The sequence below is a fragment of the Herpailurus yagouaroundi genome, unplaced genomic scaffold (genome assembly GCF_014898765.1).
Source record: "Herpailurus yagouaroundi ecotype Mexico unplaced genomic scaffold, PumYag 159, whole genome shotgun sequence".
Lineage (NCBI taxonomy): Eukaryota > Metazoa > Chordata > Mammalia > Carnivora > Felidae > Herpailurus > Herpailurus yagouaroundi.
In genome coordinates, this window is record NW_024412400.1 from 80,025,850 (window position 1) to 80,039,075 (window position 13,226).

A 13,226-nucleotide genomic window follows, 5' to 3' on the forward strand; every position below is an offset into this window, starting at 1 on the left:
ATATTATTTCTTACATCTCTTTTCTTCAAGTATTCCCCCATACCCGATTCCTTTCTTGATTAGAGGCCTTTAGCTCGACCCAGTGTCTCACCCCTTAATTCACCTTGAACGTTATGTCAGCTCACATAGCCATACATGAACATGGTTCTCATTGCTATAAGGTGGCCTTCAGGAAGTAGATTGTAGCTGTTTATTCAAGATCTCTCCTTAGGTGGACCACCGCTTTTGGATTGATTTCATCTCTTTTAAATCTGCTCCTCCTCAGGCTTCTATTCCTAAGCTGCATAACCACATTATTTCTCTTTGACTCAGGTGTTGAGATCCACCTTTCTATGTCCCCATCATTTCTATGATTCCATGGCATCTTTGCACTCCATTCTTTGGCAAATGCTTTGTTTAGACCCTTAAAGAACTCTAGAACTCCCTATTTCCAGGCCCTGGGCTTCCATTCACTCTGCACCTTACACTCAGTTTCTTCTACAATATTGACCTGATCCTGCTTTTTTTTAAATTTTTTTTAACATTTATTTATTTTTGAGACACAGAGAGACAGAGCATGAGTGGGAGAGGGGCAAAGAGAGAGAGGAAGACACAGAATTTGACACAGACTTCAGACTCTGAGCTGTCATCACAGAGCCCGACGCAGGGCTCGAACTCACCAACCATGAGATCAAAACCTGGGCTGAAGTTGGATGCTTAACCAACTGAGCCACCCAGGCTCCCCAACGTGATTATGTTAATGGCCTCTTGCAGTCTTTACCATATACACAGTACCTGTGGGAAAAGTTCCAGTCCAATAAGGAATCTGTGATCCCGTGCTGATTGAATTTGATTGTTTAACCTCAGCAGCACCAGTGACTTCCCTTTATACCCTTTGCACTGGCCAGATTGGACCATGTGCTATTCTCGGAAACACGCCATGCTTTCCTTTGTGTGTCTTCAACCAAATGATTCTGTCTAGTATTTCACTTTTCAATGTTTCTACTTCCACGTGTCTATTCTACAATCTTTATCAGAATAGTACCTTCTCTATCGAACCTCCTCTGCTTCCTTAGGTGAAAGTTATTTTGATTTCCTTTGAGTGTGTTACATATGGGTACTTCTGTTTCTTAGCATTCTACAGATTAGGAGATGGCACTCAGGTTAAGTAACTCTCAACTCAACAAGTATAGCAGGTGGAACTGTGGAGGTCCTAACTCACATTTTAACTAAAAATGCCATATTCTTTCCAGCATACCACATTCTTCCCATTTCATGGAATTCTACCTTATATAGTATAAGGTATATAGAGTATATAAGGTGTGTGTGTGTGTGTGTGTGTGTGTGTGTGTGTGTGTGTATGGTATAGAATATAAGGTATAGAATTCCACTTTATATAGTACAGTTGAGGGCAGGGTACTGGAATAATGTCTACCTTTTATTGAGTGCTTAGAATATTCCAGGCATTGTTTTACATATTTTATGCATATTTAATTAATAATCATCACATTACTTAAAGCAAGCAATATTGCCATCCCCACTGTCCACAGGAGGAAATGGGGCACAGAAAGGCTGAGTAACTTGTCCAGAGTTACGCAGCCAGCGTGTGGCAGGCAGAGTATCAGCCCAGGTAGTCTGGCTCCACAGCCTGTGCTCTTAACTTCCCTGTGATGCTGTGGATAATAAGCAGGAGCTCAAAATAGAAGCCTAAAGCCACTGACATTTTCAGTTAATAATATTTGAGAACTGTGGGCTATAGTATTTCTCTGTAACTTTTCTCAATGGAAAACCAATATGTCTCTTTGATATATTTCAAGACTTTATTATTTTCAAAGATTCTTCTGTTGCAGGCCCTTGAAATTGGTAACTGGAGATAAACTAATTGCTAAAGTTTTCCTACCTGGAAATAATTTGGCTATAAAATGTTTGTGTTATTTGAAAACAACTCTAGTTTTAGGCATTATACACAGGGATGAGCTAACCGCTTATCTTATGTTCTAGAAGGTATTCACAAGGTCTTCATGGAAAAACAACCTCTGTTAGGACTGAGCATTTGGAGAAGTATCCTTTATACAAGTGAGAGGACACCAATTCTTAATACCCTGTTTTTACATTCGTCTTTACAAGAGCTGAGCAAGAACGGGATTCTAGTTCCAGAGGACAGACAATTAGAGTTGAAGACAGTTTAATGGGTAACATAGGTGCCACTTCGTCAAGCTGTATGGTTTCAGGCAGTTTATATAGAAACATTCTTAGTTGAGGGCCTGATGAAATTTCAAGACCATTATTAATAATAACATTTGGACACCAGCAAAGTACTACTGGTATTAAGTACGACGTGGAAAGAAAAAGGAGGTATTGACCTGATATCTTGGCCTGCTTACATGGTTCACGTGAAATGGGATCTATACACTCAGAAAAATGTGATTTTCTTGAAGCCAAAGACCAGGTTTTAAACGTTTCTGATAATAAGGCTCAGTGAATGTTTGGAATGAATGAAACACATTCAGAGGAAAAGTGCTCAAATCCTTGATTTCCTGATTGGTGAAGTAATTGATATCATTTATGAGATTTCAGTTGGTGGAATTTGATCAATCACCTGCCCTGTGTAAGACATAGACCACGGTTGAAAACAGTAGATATGTATACTTGGTTTAAAAATGAGGTTTAAAGTGAACTCTGTCATTGTATACTGACTGGAGAATGAGAAGGCAAATATAGGTGAATTTTTTAGAACCAAAAAAATGAATGTGACCTGATCTGGATATGGCAAAACTAGCTCTCAGTGCTCAACCTGTAAAGAGGATATTACTTTTGTCCAGAATTTTACAAGGATCTTTTTATTAAGGGGGCAAAGAGAACTATAGTTGCCAAATATGGTTGTGAAAAAGCATGTCTGTTTTTGTTGGCTGGCTCTTTCATTCATTTATCATTTATTGACACTGTAAAAAACCCAGTACCATGTGCTACCGAGAGTGTTACCAAGTGGGTCACAACCGGTAGCAGGTCCTGAATCAGATTAGTAGGTTGTCATACGACCAGCAACAATAAAAACTTCGCATGTAGTTAAAGGAAGTATTGTTTGGGAAAACTTGTTTTGGTTTTGTGCGTGTATGTGTGTGCGTGTGCATGTACTTATGTATGTGTTGGATCTCGGTGTAAAATGCGTTTCTTATTCTGGATCCTGGTAAAAATAATATCTGAAAACTTGCTGTGGAAGACATGTAAATGAATCCCGGTTTCCATCAACAGGGAACTCACAGGTAAATAGGTGTCGGTATAATCATAATGTAAACAGTGGCAATTCTCCAAAGGAGACACACATATCTACTATGAGAAGGTGATGAAAAAAAAAATAATGTGAGTGAAGAAATCAGCAAGGGTTTAATGGAGGAGATGCCCTTTGTGCTGGACTTTAACAGTTGGTTAATTCCTAGCAGGGTTTAGTGTATGGGAGTCAGGATGGGGACTGGTGTGTGTTGATTTACCCAGAGGCCCGAAAACATTGAGTGATATTTCTAAGAAGCATTGCATTTCTCTTGGCCACTAATGGCAGAGCCAACCTTGGCTTCTGAGTTTAAGAAGGATGTGAGCACACTAGGCAAAGAAGTAAGGTGAGCAAATCGAGCGAGAGTGTTAGGAAATGCCTGATGATTTATGAGGAAAGGGGCTAAGACTGAGAAGAGAAGTGCATGGAGTAGCATGATAATAGTCTAGAGTTACTTTTAAGATTGCTTATGCAGAGGCTGCTGTGGTCATGTGGTTCTGAATCCTTGGAGGACAGGGCAAAAGGTAACGAGCCAGAGCTTGAGTTCCTCCTTGAAGAAAACTAGGGGGGTGTAGTATTTGCATTAACTCTTTAGAAACAGGCACTCCCCTTTGGTACCCAGAGCAGAACTTACGGATGAGTCATAGAATGTTACATCTGGAAGAGAATCATTTGTGAAGCGTTCGTTTTCTCCGTGAACATTCAGAATGCACATGGGTGGTGGATTTTGGAGTACTGGACTCTTCCTCCAGAATTTGGTCCTATTAAAGAAAAGGAGCAGGGTTCTTCAGGTGCTGCAGTCTGTGAGTTGAGTCTGGACGATACCATTCCTAGGAATCTGGGGGAGGAGGTATTTCAGTAGGGTAAGAGGTTGGTGGCATTAAGATCTTTTCCTGCTCGACAGCCTCCCCTTCTAAACTCACCATCTTGTTGTACCGTTAAATCCTATAATTTTCAAAAGTCCCCAGGGCATGGAAAAAAATGGAGTGGGACACCAAGACGTTTGGGTGCCAATCTAATTCCAAATACATCTTATTTTTTTCAAGAGAGAAAAAGCCATTAACATGCTAGAATTTGCCTAGATGGAATTTCCGCACCGAGAGTGAAATGCCAGCTCTTCACTGTGATGGGTGTGAGCACACGAACTGCTCCCATGTTTGGAATCATCCTGTTGCGTGTCAGTTCTCTCAACACTTGCGTTCCTCAGGGGGATGGTTGGAGAATTAAAATCTGGGAGCGTTCCCTGTATCCTTTGAGGTCACTGCGTTGGTGCTGTACAAATAATAACGGTATTATTGACAGCAATGTGGAGCACATTGATATTAAACCATGAGCTGCTATACGGCGCAGTAGATATTGTATTTTTAGTTCATTTCCTTAGGCAAATGCAAATATTGTACTTGCACAGTTACCTCGGGCGTTCACAAGTTGGATTTCCAGTGCAAACAGTTTCCAGTAAATATGAACCAAGTGGTACTATTAGTTTTGCATCCACTAGGCGCCTTTTTAAGCTTCTGAAGAGATAATTGAAGGAGAACTTGGATATGGGTAAGTTGTGTATGTGTATAAAAGATTCAACAGGGATTTAAGGCACTTCCAACCCACATGAAACATTAAGCATACTGGCTGAGACTAGCCTGAAGATGGGCTTTTTCTTGATCCCGAAGAGTTGTCTATTTTTTATTTTATAAAACAAGATGAGGGCAGTGCATTTCACTAAGAAATGAAGTAAAGACAGTTAAGCTGCATTAGCTTTCTTAGACTCAGGATAGTGGGGGTTACTATCATAACTTTAAAAAATATTTACTTCTCATTTTTAAGTGTTTTACTATGGAAAGATTCAAACATATACAGAAGTAACAAAAGTGTTATTATGAGCCTTCATAAATATGTTATCTGGATTTGGCAATGATTTGCCTTCAGTCAGTTTTGTTCTATTTACGTACCTATTTCTTTCCTTCACCCAAGACTATTTTGAAGGTAATCCCAGATGTCATATCATTTAATTGCTATTGTAATTTTTAACCTTTAGTACATGTGTCTAAAGGATTTCTAAAAGATAAAGAACATGTTAGGAGCCTCTTTTTGAAAGGTATTTATTGATCTTGTGGCTTTTGCATGAGTATAGGAGTGGTTACTGTTTTATGGAGGGGGAGATTAGAAAATGTGGTCTTTTGTTTTGCCTGTCTATTTTCTGGACATAGTCTTAGCTTTGGTTCTTTGATAAGGGTTTAAATGTTAAGTGGCATACTTGGTTGGGAGAGACACCAGGTTGGTCTGATTTTGTTGTAATTATTTATTTAGATAAACTTGATTAACATTCACCATCCTTTCTTTTTTCTTTTTGTTATGTTTTTTAATGTTTATTTTTGAGAGAGAGGGAGAGACAGAGCACAAGTGGGGGAGGGGCAGAGAGAGGCAGACACAGAACCCAAAGCAGGCTCTAGGCTCTGAGCCGTCAGCACAGAGCCCGACACGGGACTCAAACCCACAAACCGTGTGATCATGACCTGAGCCAAAGTTGGACGCTTAATTGACTGAGACACCCAGGCACCCCTCTTTTCTTTTCATTAAATTATTATTATTTTTTCAGTCATCTCTACACTTAACATGGGGCTCAAACTCATGACCTCCATATCAAGGGAGATCTTGACTGATCTTGACTGAGCCAGTCAAGGAGCACCAAACATTAGCCATCCTTTTGCATGGAAGCCCAAACCACCAGTCTTCTTACATTATCTAGAATATGATTTAGTATTTCATCTATAGCAGAGTTGTGGTCTTAATTTTAAAAGTATCTTGGCGATAGTCCAAGAAGCCAGGTTGAGCACACCCTAATCCTTCACTGCAGTGATACCTCCTACTCCCTCAGCCCAGGAAGTGGCTCTTTGCGCACCAAACATAGTTTAGTGTTTGTCTTAGACTAGATTACCTAGAAAATAGAGCCTGGGGCAAGAGCATATGCTGCTTGATTGGAAAGAGCAGGCCCAGGGAAGCAGGGAAAAAGAGGAGTGAGGCCTAGAAGGAGGGAGAACATGAAGAAGGGAACATTACCAAGCCGTCCCCCGTACTTACTAATAAGTGCGACTGATTGCTTGGTTTCACAGCACATCTTCACAAAAGCCTCCACACTAGGGAGTCTCAGAAGGATTCATGAACAGGAGCAAGGGAGCAGAGTGCCTCTACTGGGTCCTCGTTCCCATTGATCCAAGTATGTTACCTGTTCGCTGTTGACTGTCCTAGGAAATGCTTTATTAGCTTTACTTTCCAAAATGGCTCTCTTGAGGATGGTTTGACGTCTTCTTCTTCTTCTTCTTCTTCTTCTTCTTTTTTTAATGTTTATTTATTTTTGAGGGAGAGCATGAGTGGGGTAGGGGCAGAAAATGAGGGGGACAGAGGATCCAAAGCAGGCTCTGTGGTAATAGAAAGAGCCTGATGTGGAGCTTGAACTCATGAACCCTGAGATCATGACCTGAGCCAGAGTAGGACTTTTAAATGACTGAACCACCTACGTGCCCCAAAGATGGTTTGACTTTTTAAAATAAAAACCATGAGAAAGAAAATTCTGGAACTTCATTTTCATGGTACCTTTCTAATATAACGTGGCCAAGGGAAAGACAGGGTTTTCTAATATTCCCCACTGAACCTAGTTCTGAATTTAGTATCTGATTATTATTATTGGAATCAGGTAAAAAGCATACTTATTTTCTTCTTAGTAATATATATTGATTATCAATTTGGGGCCCTTTATTTTGAGATCAAGAGGATTCCCCAGTTACGTGGATTTTCACGTCCAGGCAGCCAGTATTTTAATACTGGAAATTTAGATTCTTTTCAGTTTTTTACTCTTTAAGTCTTCGGACATGTAGCTTCCCCATCCCCTCTGCCTTCCTTCTCTTCAGTCCTGTTGTCTCACCTGGTATTTATGTGATTCTCACATGGGGAATTATTAGATCAAGTTGATATGGATGCTGATCAACTTGATATGGATCAAGTTGATTTTGATGCTCTGGATTCATTTTACCAAAATTTTGTCCTAAAGTCACCAAATTATACTTCCATTAGTAATACATGATAGTGCCTATTTAACCATATGCTGGTAATTCTTTTAAAATATGCTAATTTTATGAGAAAATGTTTGTTTTGAATTATTAATATTGCAACCTTCTTCACATATTTGTAAACCAGTTATACTTTTGGAACATATAGTCAGTCACTGTGTTAAATTCTGTCTACGCGGGGGCGCCTGGGTGGCTCAGTCGGTTAAGCGTCCGACTTCGGCTCAGGTCGTGATCTCGCGGTCCATGAGTTCGAGCCCCGCGTCAGGCTCTGTGCTGACGGCTCAGAGCCTGGAGCCTGCTTCGGATTCTGTGTCTCCCTCTCTCTCTGACCCTCCCCTATTCATGCTCTGTCTCTCTCTGTCTCAAAAATAAATAAACGTTTAAAAAAAAATTGTTTTAAAAAAAAATTCTGTCTACACGTTACCTCTTCCTAAACTTTTTTTCTTTTTACAAAGGTAGATTAGTATTTATTTTTCTTTTTAAAATTAAAAACATATATACTCTCAAGTTAGTTAACATACAGTGTCGTCTTGGCTTCAGGAGTAGAAGGGATTCATCTCTTACATATGACACCCAGTGCGCATCCCAACAAGTGCCTTCCTTAGTGCCCATCACCCATTTAACCCACCTCCCCCGACCCCACTCCCACCAACCCTCAGTTTGTTCTCCGTATTTAAGAGTCTCTTATGGTTTGCCTCTCTCTCTGTTTTTATGTTATTTTTCCTTCCCTTCCCCTATGTTCATCTGTTCAGTTTCTCAAATTCCGCGTGTGAGTGAAATCATGTGATATCCGTCTTCCCCTGACTGACTTATTTCACTTAGCATAATACACTCTAGTTCCATCCACGTTGTTGTAAATGGCTTTTAAAATAGATATATTCTTAAATTTTTTTTTTTTAGCGTTTATTTATTTTTGAGACAGAGAGAGACAGAGCATGAACGGGGGAGGGGCAGAGAGAGAGGGAGACACAGAATTGGAAGCAGGCTCCAGGCTCTGAGCCGTCAGCCCAGAGCCCGACGCGGGGCTCGAACTCACGGACCGAGAGATCGTGACCTGAGCTGAAGTCGGACGCTTAACGGACTGAGCCACCCAGGCACCCCTAAAATAGATATATTCTGATTATGATTATAAACACTGCTATTATTGTCAGTGTTAATATCCTAAGTTTTCAGTGAGGGAAACCGAGAAACAGAGTCTGAGTGATATGTTCAATATAATGAAGGTGATTAGTGGTTGACTCTAAATTCTATACTCTTCAGCCAGAGACTCTGCTGTCTCTCACACGCACATCCTTTTGATCCAATTGGCTTAAAGGAATTACTTGTGTATTGTTGTGTTTGCCTGTTTTGCCAATTACCATGAGCTTTATATGTAAGTGTATATGTGTATTACCTTGTGGAGTGTTTATTTTCAATTCTGTTGTAATTTGGAACCAGGTACAAACTGGTTTTAATTCTTTTTAAAAAATGGTCCACTTTTAATCAAACTGGAACTACTTTCGGTTTAAGACAAGGGTCTAAATGAGCTTTTTTTTTTTTTAATTTTTTTTTTTTTCAACGGTTATTTATTTTTGGGACAGAGAGAGACAGAGCATGAACGGGGGAGGGGCAGAGAGAGAGGGAGACACAGAATCGAAACAGGCTCCAGGCTCTGAGCCATCAGCCTAGAGCCTGACGCAGGGCTCGAACTCCCGGACCACGAGATCGTGACCTGGCTGAAGTCGGACGCTTAACCGACTGCGCCACCCAGGCGCTCCTAAATGAGCTTTTTAAATGGCTTGTATGTTTTTCCAGTTATGTGTATTGATTAGTCTTCCCATTCCTCAGTAATTTTGCTTTCTCTTCTGCTATTTAGTGTGTACACATGTCAGTCCCATTAATATCTGGCTATTCTTGTATAAACACATCCCCTCTGCCAGTTTTTTAGCCCCTCTGAGATTTTCTTAGCCACCTGCATCGTGTCTTTAAAAAGATAGAGGACCTGCATAAGTCCAGTTCTGCCCAGCTTAATTTTATTAAATGCTCTCCTGTTTCCAAGGACACGGGCAGTGTGCCAGCTAGTCATGGCTAGGGCAGGACCAGAGTAGAGATTTCTCTAACTGCACAGTCCTCTTGGTCTTCTGGCTTTTGGGGAGATGGAGAAGAGGCTTTTACCAGCTTTCGCTCATTGCCCGAGCTGTGCTGGGCTTTCCTGAGAAACTTTTGCATCCAGGAAGCATGAGACCTGGTTTGTGTGTGATTTGTCCCAGGGTTACAGCAAACCCATGGCAGAGCAGTACTGGGCCCTGGGGCTTTTATCTGGTTTGCTTTCTCCTTTGCATTAGACCAGCGCATGCTAAGACAACTGCCCCCATTCCGGTCTCTCACTTGCAAACAGTATTGAACAGCTAGACACAGTATTGAATTTCCAGTTTTGAGAGAAAGTAAGGCATAATTCTTCTTCCCAAGGAATTTTAATAACTTAAAATACATGGAAATGCACTAGTGTGTTCTTGTCCCTGGCTCTTAAGCTAAAATCTTTAATAAGGCTTAATTAATTAATTAATTAACTAATTAATTCATTAATGTCACCTCGACAGAAAAGTTGGATTTCTTGCTTGCGTAGCAGAATTTTTTCCTGGGGGGATGAGGAATGGGTGAACCATTTTAAGGACAATATGACTAAATCTGCAAAGTCTTATGAGGTAGCTACAGATTGAATTTGAATCTAAATGAATTAAACTTAAATACAATAAAAATAGCCCCTCAGTTGGTGGCCACATTTCAAGTGCTTAGTCGCCCCACATGGCACAATATAGAACACTTTCAAAATTGCAGAAAGTTCTACTATACAATGGTTTAACATGGTTTAACAAATGGAAGATTTGGGGGAAAGGAGTAAGCCCTGAGGTGAGCTTTATTGGTTTTTGAATATTGTAGTGCAAAGAACCCTTGGCTTAAAATATTATTGATGACTGATAAAACACGGAGATACCGTGATTTCCAATGTTTTCATAGACTTAATCAACAGAGCAGCAAGATAAGTATTGAGGATAAGAATGGATCAATACTTATTATACCTGTTTTACAACTGAAGGGATTAGGAGGCACCCCACAGCCCAAGCCCTTCAGTATCAGGGAAACAAAGGTGGAGGGCATTTGAATGAATTGTCAGAAGTCCTTTCATTTTTAGAAATGTGGGTCTTCCTACATTTATACCTCTGTTGGTTTGGGATGAACTATCATTGGGTGTCCTGTAAATGTCAAGGAAGGCTAAAAATGAGACTCTTTGAACACCACACACTGGTTTTAATTGCAGACCAAAATTAAATGCCGAAAAAGCCTTTCTATGAAAACAAACAAACAAACAAACAAACAAAACCAAATTAGACCCCAAGTGGATGCCATGATCTTTTATCCAGTTAAGAAGGTATTGAGTCAGTACCTGTAGTCTGCTATATTCTGGGAATTTATTTCTTGTCTTAAGAATGTCCTTGACTGAAATTTAAATAAAAATAAAACCAAGGGTACTATCTCCCCGTTTAAGGATAGATAGAAATGAAACCCTTTTGAATTCCATTTCTGGAGGACACTGCTTTCATTTTCATCTGTCAGCACTAAGGATCCTGTGTGTGGTTTGTGACTAGAGTGAGTGGGTGGGGGTTAACATGAGAAATTCCACAGTGAATGGGTTGGAAGCACTGGGTGTTATGTCCAAGATAGCTCACATGTCCTAGTTAAGGCTGTGCAAAATGAACTAGACCCTCCTAATGTGGTGGCCCCAAAGATTGGGTTTAATCCTCTGGTGTGACAGCATTCACAGGTCTTTTCAAGAGCCTAAGTACCATAAAATACTCTCACAAAAGCCTTCATCCCAAAGAATGTGTGTGTGGGGTCTTGTCAAGAGCTCTTAGCAAAAGAACAATGTGCCTAAAGCCATAATCTAATAAACAAACAGATAATCTAGTTCAGTTTGGTCTAAGTAATATAATGTCTCTATCAAACCATTTCCTGAACCTTCAGCTCTATTCACAAGGAAAGGGTTCTGCGTGGGAATGTGTGTATATTTTCTCTTAACAGGAGGGCATTTAGCTCCTGTGACTGGATGTCTTGTTTTTCTCTTCTGGGTAGTTCTAGTTGTTTACGGTGGGAATTTTCCATCTTGGTAATTTGGTATTTTACTTGTTTTTTATTGTAAAGGGTGGAAATGTGTACACCTTAATTTAAGAAATACTGTTGCATCACCTCCATCTCAGTTAACAAGGGCCAAGGCAGAAAGTTCTCACGTGTTTTGAAGCCTTTCTGCTGGATTTTTATGCACCTATTAAGTCAAAGGGACTATGCTATTTTCTTGAAGGGGGTTTATGGATTCCTTTTGGGAGTGGGTAGGGTTTGCAAAAGGTTGATGGCCAAGGTGTCCCTCTTCATACCCCTAGGTCAGCATCCATCTGCCCTTTGGAGAATTACAGCCTGATAGTAGAATATAGCTTGTTAGGAATTTCTGAATATAAATAGCTTCATTTTCTTTTAAAACTTTTTTAATATTCATTTTTGAGAGAGAGATGGGGGGGAGGGGCAGAGAGAGAGGGAGACGCAGAATCCCAAGCAGGCTCCAGGCTCTGAGCTGTCAGCACAGAGCCCGAGGAAGGGCTCGAACTCACCAACTGTGAGATCGTGACCTGAGCCAAAGTCGGACTCTTATCCGACTGAGCCACCCAGGCACCCCAGAATAGCTTCATTTTCAGTGGGGCAGTGATACGTGGGAGGGGTCAGGGTCAGACATAGGTATTATTCACATTACTAGTTGCTTTGTGTCTGACCTTGCCTAGAGAATTCTTTTTATGTCCTGTTCTCAGTAAACACCTACTTGCAGTTAGGATGACCGTCCAGTCATGGAAGCAGGGGGCATTTTCTGACTACAACCATTAAAACGAAGCCCGAGTCTCTTATTGCCATTAACTGGTCCTTGTATTTTGAGTCATGGAATCATCACCGATCAGTGCTGAAAGGGTCTTTAAAGGCCATTTACCAAGTTCCTTGGATTTAGAAAGCCCAAATCTCCTTTATAACATTCATGTCAAGTAGTCTCTTGCCTCTACCTGAATATTTCCAGTTATTTGGCACTCACACGTTCTCTAATTGGGTGATTTCTCTTCAAACGAGGTCTTTTTCTCTGTGATGTCTCGGGATCTGTAAACGCAGTTACACTGTGTTGATATATACTTCTGTGAATATTTCTGTGAGACTCTTCATGTTCTTTTCTAAACAAACATAATTTTTCTTTCTACATCATGAGGACAGTAGAGGCTCTATTTTTATGTCTTTGAGCCTTAGTTATATTTTTGTCTGAAGAGGTAAACATACTTGAAATGAAACATTTCTATCATCTCAGGTATGTGCTTCATCGTAGCTCCACATCTTTGCTAAATCCTAACGCTCCTTTTTCTCAAAGTGATAGATTTTATCCATCCCCTAACCCCTTTAAGGGCATTGCCACATAGATGATCACAGAAACATGGCATGGACATCTTTCTGTCTATGAGGTTTGCAGAGATGAGGTAACTTCTTCTAGGGGGCAGTTCTGTACGGGCAGGTTTCTGGTCCTTGTGAGTTTCCTTATCCACAAAGTGGGGCTGAGGAGAGCAATCCCACAGGGAGAGTGTGTGGCTGGTTTTGCTGAGGTCTCATTGAAACCTGCTTCTTAAAATTTCTCACCGAATATTGAATAGGGTTTTTGTTTTCTTTCTCTGTGCTTAAATGGGCCATCAAGATGCTAGTTCCAAAAATAAAAGAAATATATGTACAGAAAACAGCATATCTACTTTAAATACATCTGTAATATTAAATAATATTTATCATAAATAATCAGATATTGTAAATCATCTACTATTTAAATTTATAAATTTGCATTTTATAAATTTAAGAATGCACTAAAACAT

The 13,226-nt window shown here is 40.2% G+C and overlaps 1 protein-coding gene across 4 annotated transcripts in view; it reads left to right on the forward strand.

Annotated features, from left to right (window-relative positions):
• LPP (LIM domain containing preferred translocation partner in lipoma) overlaps window positions 1-13,226 on the forward strand; it is a 692,086-nt gene that overhangs the window by 278,403 nt on the left and 400,457 nt on the right. The gene's annotated exons all lie outside the window — the stretch shown is intronic.